This window comes from Musa acuminata, chromosome BXJ2-4, assembly GCF_036884655.1.
Source record: "Musa acuminata AAA Group cultivar baxijiao chromosome BXJ2-4, Cavendish_Baxijiao_AAA, whole genome shotgun sequence".
Classification (NCBI taxonomy): domain Eukaryota; kingdom Viridiplantae; phylum Streptophyta; class Magnoliopsida; order Zingiberales; family Musaceae; genus Musa; species Musa acuminata.
Window position 1 is genome coordinate 17,027,300 of NC_088341.1, and position 8,519 is coordinate 17,035,818.

The following is an 8,519-nucleotide window of genomic DNA, read 5'->3' on the forward strand; positions in this document are numbered from 1 at the left end:
TTTACACCCGAGAGAAATGGCTCTTCAAGAGGGCTTATCGGTTGTTCGTCCACCGTTGTTTAACGGATTGGACTACACTTATTGGAAAACTCGAATGAGAGTTTTCTTGATTTCTATGAATCTGGATTTATGGAATATCATTGAAAACGGTTTTCAACTTCCCTCTAAACCGATGAACAAATGGTCGGATTTGGAGAAGAAGTATTTTTCTTTAAACACAAAGGCTATAAATGCCTTATTTTGCACTTTGGACAAAAATGAGTTCAATCGGATTTTTCGTGCGAAACGGCTTTTGACATTTGGCGAACACTTGAAATCACGCACGAGGGAACTAGTAGAGTCAAAGACTCGAAAGTTAACATTTTATTGCATGATTTTGAGCTTTTTCGAATGCAACCAAGCGAGACTATAGGCGACATGTACACCCGTTTCACGGATATCGTCAATAGTTTAAGAACTCTTGGAAAATGTTTTTCGGATTTTGAACTCGTAAACAATTTTGTGTTCTCTTTCTAAGAAGTGGGATTCAAAAGTAACTACAATACAAGAAGCTAAAAACCTAAACAACTTACCACTTGAAGAACTAATTGGTTCGTTGATGACATATGAAATGGTGCACAATGCACATGATGAACATGTTGAACACAATCACCTTCCAAAGAATAGGAAGGATTTGGAACTCCGGACAAATGAATGTCACTTGAGCGATGACTCAAGTGATGAGGACAACGATGAACTTGAACTTCGAACACTAAATCTTAATAAGTTTATTAAACAAAAATTTAAAATAGACAATGAACTTGAATGAATGAAGAGGCCAAAGAAGAGGAAGGCAACCAAGGATGAATCAAGAACTTCCAAAGGTGAAACGGCGAATTGGGCTTTGACGGGCTTCGACTATAAGGTAAGTAACTCAACTCTCTTGAATTATTTCGAAATTACATGATGCTCTTCATAATACATTTTCTTTTTAATATAGAATTAATTTTCTTGAAAATTACATGTTAAAAAAAAAATATATATATGATGAAGATGCAAAATTTATGATCATGCTAGTAGTTTTGAAAATAATCATGAAAAATACATATTTTATGATAAACAAATAAAATGATTTTGATTGAAAATATGAAATCATGCTTGATGATATAATGATGTTTTGATACCATGATTTTATTCTATGCATGAGATTTTAAAAATCGTGTTTATTGGTTTTATAATTATGGATGATGAATCTTGCGATTTTCGATTTTCACAGTAATGAAAGTGCCTTATTGATCTTTGTCGTAATAAAACTTGCACTTTCGATTTTAAAACATGCTACATGTTTGGCATAGATGAAATAAAATCATATGAACTAAAACAACTAAAAAGAGAAAAGTATTTTTCTTGAAAATTTATTTTTCTCTACCGTATTGACTTTTTCACTAAGAGATCAATAAAATTATCTATGCCATTTTGAATCTCTTAAAAGTAATGTTGAGATTTTGATGATATGTTCTTATTGAAATTTATTGAAATGAATCGTGATTTCTTGGAATTATAACTTGAGAATTCTTTTTTGTAAATCAAAATAACTTACTGTGATTCTTTTTTTTTTTTTTTTTGGTAAGTAAAAGTAAATTGATTGTGCGTAAAGTTTCTACAAATAGCTTTGTCTATACAAGTCATAGACAAAGTCAGGTAACTCATTGAGTACACATGCTGTAGACTTTAACTCCTAACTGTAGCGAACATGTTAAGATGTGCCAAGACTACCAGTGGTTACAGCATTTAAGATCATTGCCAAGATCTTTAGCTAATAGTAAAATTGAATTTGACAAAAATATCTCTTTCTCTTCGTGTAAAGTGCTCCATTTTGAGATTGTGCTCCATGCATGATCTTGAGTCTCTAATAATCTCTGTCAAGAGCTGAGCATTGTTTGTGTGTTGACACTTAAAGATTCTGCTACATCTCTCCTTCCATATCCACCAAATTGCACATATGAAAGTAACCTTTGCCAATTGTGTAAGAGGTCCTTTTCTTGAGAAACTTTGTATGAGGTCGCCTAATTCTCGATGCAAGTTTGGTTGCGGCAGCCTATTGAGTTCAAATCGCTGGAGAATCTCCTTCCATATCCATTTAGTATATTCACAAACAAAATAGAGGTGGTCAATAGTTTCTTCTTGTTGCAAACAAAGGGAGCATCGGTTAACATGACAGATACCTCTTCTCTTAATATTATCTATTGTAGGTAGTTTATTAAGAAGGGCCTGCCATGTACATAGGGAATGTCTCTGTGATCCCGGTTTATCCCATGTCCAACTGCTTGGGATCCACTTGTTATTTTTTTGCCTGATTTGATTCCAAACGGATGTGGCACTAAATTTACCATTGTCATGAGGCCAAATAAGTGTATCTGAAGAGTTGTTCTTGATTGGAATAGCTTTGATAGTTGGCCAAAGTGATATCATTTCAGGAGAAATAGGATTAGGAAGACACTAGGTACCTTTAGCAATGAACTCGGAAACCTTCCAATCTTTGGGAGCCCCAAGGTCTTTTCGTATTCTGTCACCATATAATTGAAATATACTCTTCCCATTTATCCAAGGATCGTACCATATATTAGTACTAGTTCCAGAAGAGATTGCATAAGAAATGTGTTTGATTAGCCAATTCCTTGCCTTTAAAATTCCTTTCCAAGCTGTAGAGTGATATGTTCTTGTTGAAATTTCCCAAATTGATTCCTTTGAAAGATACCTAGCAGAAACCCATTGTGACCATAAGGAATATTTATTTTACAAAAGATCCCACAATTGTTGTACCAAACATGCTTTATTCCAATCTCTAATATTTCTCAAGTTTAGCCCCCCTTCATCTTTCGGTTTACAGATGTTGTCCCAATTTACCATATGTATTGCCTTATCATTTGTACCATTCCAGAAGAAGTTCATTAATAGCCGTTCAATATCTTGGATAAGTCCAATAGGCAGAAGAAAAGCATTAGACCAATATATAGAGTAAGAGTACAATACCGAACGGATGAGTTCAAGTCGTCCTGCTTTTGATAGAAGCCTATTTTTCCAGGAAGAAATTCTATTCTTTATTTTTTGTAGGATAGGCTGACAGTGGGTTTTATGAATGCCAGTGGATATGAGTGGGAGACCCAGATAAGGAACTGGCAGACTTCCCTCATTAACCCCCAGAGTGTGTGTCATAAAGTCCTTGTCCTTAATGCAAGGACCCATATAGATTTTACTTTTCGTATGATTTAACTGAAGGCCAGAAATCGTACCAAAGTCATTTAGAATAGTAGATAGGTTCCTCACTGAAGTTGGATCATTCTGGAGAAATATAAGTAAATCATCTGCAAATGTTATGTGTGATATGTGAATAGAACCAGCATTTGGTACCTTAATACCGCCATTCAAGACTGCTTGTTCCAACATACAGCTAAGTCCTTCCATTGCAATAGTAAAGAGATATGGAGAAAGTGGATCACCTTGTCGGATGCCATTCGTGCTCCCAAAAAAACCAATAGGTGAGCCATTAAAAAGTATCGAAAACTTTGGAGTTTCCAAGCAACTTTGAATCCAATTTACCCATTTCTGTAGGAAGTTCATATCGATAAGCATCTTATAGATAAAACTCCTATTAACTGAATCAAAGGCTTTCCGTAAATCAGCTTTAAAACATATTTTCGTCCGTCTCGCATTTGAGTGCAGGTCCTTTATCAAGTCATTAGCAAGCAGAATATTATGATGTATACTTCTCCCTTTGATGAAAGCTGCCTAATTTGGACTAATGATCTTGTGTATTACCTTTTGCATTCTATCTGCCAACACTTTGGAGATGATCTTGTAAATAAAGTTGCATAATGATATGGGTCGATAGTTTTCTAGTGAATCAGCCCCTGCATTCTTGGGAATTAAAGAAATAAAAGTGCAGTTCATCTCTCTAAGAATACGACCTGAAGAGAAAAAATGTTAGCAAGCCTTAATCACATCATTTCCAATAATAGACCATGCAGTTTGGTAAAATTCAACCGGAAATCCATCTGGACCAGGGCTTTTATCCTTCGGTGACTTAAAGACAACTCTTACAATTTCATCATCTGTAACTAGGGCACTGAGGATTGAAATGTCATCCGAATCAAGCTTTCTAGTTGGCTCCACATGAATGTTATTAGGTTGCACCGCTTGATTGAGTAAGGAATAAAAAAATCGCTCAGTGTATGCTTTAACTTCATCTAAATTTTCAATAAGATTACCATATTTGTCTTTGCATTTTCTGATGCAATTAACGGCCCTTCGAGTAGCAATGGATGCATAGAAAAACTTAGTATTGGAATCTCCTAGAGTTAGCCAATGCTGTCGAGACTTCTGCTTTGCAAAACTTTCCTCTTGCTTTAAGGCTTGCATGAAGTTACTTCTGGCTTCTGTCTCTTTGTAGATAAGATTCTCATCTTGGGGCTGAAGTTGTAGCTCATATTGTATCGCCATTAGTTCCTTTCTGTAAATTTGAACCCGAGTGGTAATATTTCCAAAGGTGTTTGCATTCCACTCCTTTAGTGCCGCTTTGCAACCTTTGAGCTTTTGGCATAAGATGTAAAGTGGCGAACCATGTATATTAATATTCCAAGCCGATCTGATAATATCAAGGAACTGAGGATGAGTACTCCACATGTTAAAGAATCTAAATGGTTTCTTGCCTCTAGGTGTTGCTTTCTCTGCGTGTATATACATTAAGGAATGATCAGAAAACAATGGTGCATCATACTCAAGAAGTGAATCAGGGTAAACTGTTAACCATTCTTGGTTAATCAAACATCTGTCTAGTCGAGCCATTATTTTTCTGTTACCATCGCCTTGATTACTCCAGGAGAGCCAATTGCCCACAGATTTCATATCAATCAATGCGGCAGTGTCTATATAATCATTAAATCTTTGAAGCTGACTTTCAGAATGCTGTCTACCCCCCACTTTTTTATTTGTGTATCAAACAATATTAAAGTCACCAAGAACAATCCACGGCATATTAAGACAGTTATTTGCAATGTTAGTCAGATCGGTCCAAAGTGTATTTCTTTCTTGCATACTATTTGAAGCATATATACCAATAAAATTGAATTGACATCCATTCTTTTTGTCCTCCACCTTAAGATGAATGAATTGATCGGTAGCAGAAATAAACCAAGCATTAATGGAGTTAGGATGCCATAAGACCCATATTCTACCAAATGTTTTACTAGAGTCATTGGTAAACAGTTCTGCGTCCGGCCATATTAAATTCTTTTGAGCAAGAACGAGCGATTTTTTAATTTTTGTTTCTACGAGAATAGCAATATCACATGCGGCATACTTGATTATTCTGTTGAGCTCCTGACATTTTTCAGGCTTATTAAGTCCACGAACATTCCAGCAAATTATCTTCATCAGAAAAAGAAAATAAGGTTTTCATTCTACGACTTTGAATGGATAGTACCATCCTTTTTCTTATCCTTAGGTTTTGCATTTTCCTCCCGCACAATATCTTTACCTTTTAAGGCTTTATTTCTATATTTATCCACTTCATCCACAGCTATCAAATTTTTAAACTTTATACCTTGAGTCAAGTAGTCTGATTGTCGAGGCGCAATATCCTGGTTAGTATGATTTATTGATGCATGAGATAGTCGAGGCAGAATATCCTTACTAACAAGGTTTGTTGGGGCCTGTGTTTGTTGTGGCAGAATATCCTTGCTGGCGATGTTTGTTGGTGCTTGAGTTTGTTGAGTCATAATGTCTTGGTTGGCATGTTGAGTGGATATTGGAATTCCAGTTGTGGATGGATCCGGTAATATAGTAAGAGATGAAGTTTCCAACTTCTGCTTCTCCTGTCTATGAGTACCATGGGCTGTTGTGGAAAGCTCCGACATAATAGGGAGAGATAAAGTTCCTGATTTGTCTTGTCTATGGCGCTGTCCCTGCGAGTCGAAATGCTCACACGTTTGCGTCACCACCGGTTCTACTACCATTAGGGGAGGTTCGCCTTGTTGCTGAGGCATCTGACGTGGCCTGTAGATCTTATTAATTGGTTTCGGGGTTTGTTGACAAGCTCTATTTGCATGACCAAAAGATAAGCAACTCTTGCATCGTTGTGGCTTCCAAGAATATGAGACATGTACCTTACGAGTGTTCCCTTCAAGATCACGATAAAAAACCTCATTAGGGAGATCTTCGTCAGAGGAAACCAGTACACATGCTCGGGCAAATGTTAATCTCGTCTGCGCAGCTGTTGCTTTATCAATATAGAGTGGCTGTCCCAAAGTACTGCATAACTTTGCAATAAAACGTCGACTCCAAAGATGTAGAGGGAGACCTTGAAACGATACCCATAAGGGAATAGACTGTAGACTGTCTAACTCCAAACAGACATCAGGGGACCAGCGTCGTAGAATCATTGGATGGCCACGAATAGTCCAGAACCCTTCAAGGACCCGTTGTAAATCTTCTTCAGAGTATAGCTTGCAAACAAAGAAACCGTTCTCCAGCATATGAAGGTTAAATGCCGATGTTCCCCATCTAGTTTTTATAAATGACGATAGTGGGAAATAGGATGTTTTGAGACCTACCACATAGCCAACAATCGCCATAGACCATGTCTCAATTAACTCTGCGGAATCATCTATCTCATACACAGCAATCTTCTTTTCAGCCTGAACTTCTGGAGCAAAGAATTCCAAACTGAGATCCGGGCTTCCAATTGGAGCCTTGAAGAGGCTAGTCCATGGCCGAGGTTCATTGGAAATAAGAGCAGGAGGTCGCGATCTAGAGCGCGACCTACTTTAATGCTGCTTCGTCAAAGGAATATCTCGTCGAAAAGAAGGTATTGGACGAGCAACTTGAGAAGGGAGCCTTGCCGTCGAATCTACCCTCTCGCTATCGTCACCAGACCCAGGGACCATCGCTGCCATGTCCCGACCCTTTTTTTTTTTTTTTTTTTTTTTAAGAAGGAACTCTCCGTTATGCAACTGCCACCCCCGTAAGGAACTCTGTTTCACCGAGTAGAGTAGGAGAGAAAGGTTTGATTTCAGCCTTCCCGTTGCTACCAACCGCAGAGAGGAAAGAAGAATAGAAATTTCCCTCTGTTCCGTTCCTTTCTGCGAAGAACAGAAATTCTCCCTCTCTGTTCCCGTTCTTTTTTTTCAGTTTCAAGATCCAATCTGCCCCAATATTTTCCCGGGCCCCTTTTCTACGATGAGTAGAGGAAGAAAATTTTCGATCTTGAAAGAGCAGAGCGTCCCCGATCTCTCTGGTCGCAGCCTCGCCTCCGCTGGAAGGAATCAGCCACCGAGCCCCTTTTCCCCGATGAGAAGCAGGGGAAAGGGGGCGGTGCAGAGACCCTCTCTTCTCCCTTCTCGGATCTCGCTGGAAGAAGGAGAGTAGATCTCCACTGTTCAGGCTCCTTTTTCCCGATTAGAAGAGTAAGAAGGAGACTCCTCCTCTGTTCGTGCAAGAGAAACAGAGCATATCTCCCACCTTCTTCGATCTCGCTGAAAGAAGGAGAACAGAACAGGTTCCATTTCCCCCTCTTTCTTCCGTTCCCTTCTGCGAAGAAGAATCAAGGCACCGCTTTCTTTCCTTGACAGCTGGTCAATCGCTCCTTGAGAGCAGAAACCTCAGCCCCTTTCCTCGTCTTCGCCCTCCTCTGTTTCACAATGGAAGAAGAACGCCGGCCGCAGAGAGGATAGGGTTCCGTTCCCTTCTCCTTCTCCGATCTCGCTTCTTCCTTCCCCTCGTAGAAGTTTTCTTGATGTTTCTTCTTTCCTCCCTGTTCTGTTCGTTCTGAATGCAGATCTCTTCCCTTCTTGCAGAAGAAGGAAGAGACAACCCCTCTTCTTGTTCGCGTAAGAGGAAGGAGGAGAGCAGAGAGTGCGACCTCCCTCCTGCGGTCGATCTCGCAGGTCTCCAGCAGTCGCCCCTTTACCCGAAGCTCGCCGCCGCCGTCGTCCAGCGGTGAATGAGCGCCGACCGCTGGGTCGGCTGGAAGAAGCCTCCAGCGTCAACACTTTCTTTTTGCGGTTTGAGTTATCTAAAAAGAATCATAATATGTCTCTCAATATTCATAATTTGTCTACATGATTCGTAAATCTCATTACCAATTCTTCTTGATATTCGTTATGTGTTGATATGAATATACGAAATATTCATTAATTTATTTTGATGTATACAAATGAAAAATTATGATCATGCATGGTAAGATATAATTTGACAAAATTGATACCATCATGATATGAAACATTTATGATTTGCAATGATGCATGAGCTATTTAATTATGATGTGATGTATTGCATATGATGTAAATCATGATTTAAAATGCAATGAGTTGTTATTAAAATGATGTATGTTGATTTAATGTCATGAATACTCTAAATGATGAATGTTTGGTATCATGATCAAAATGTTGATAAATAGTTAAAAATTTAAGTATCATGTATGATATGCTCATAATATTGATTGATTTATTCAGTATCATGCATGAATGAAATATAAGGTTTTT

The 8,519-nt window shown here is 38.3% G+C and overlaps 1 long non-coding RNA gene across 1 annotated transcript; it reads left to right on the forward strand.

Annotated features, from left to right (window-relative positions):
• The first annotated feature begins 6,996 nt into the window (after nucleotides 1-6,996).
• On the forward strand, nucleotides 6,997-8,134 carry LOC135609045 (uncharacterized). Its single transcript, XR_010485675.1, has 2 exons — nucleotides 6,997-7,534; nucleotides 7,608-8,134. It is a non-coding gene; the product is annotated as an uncharacterized LOC135609045 (long non-coding RNA).
• Nucleotides 8,135-8,519: the final 385 nt, after the last annotated feature.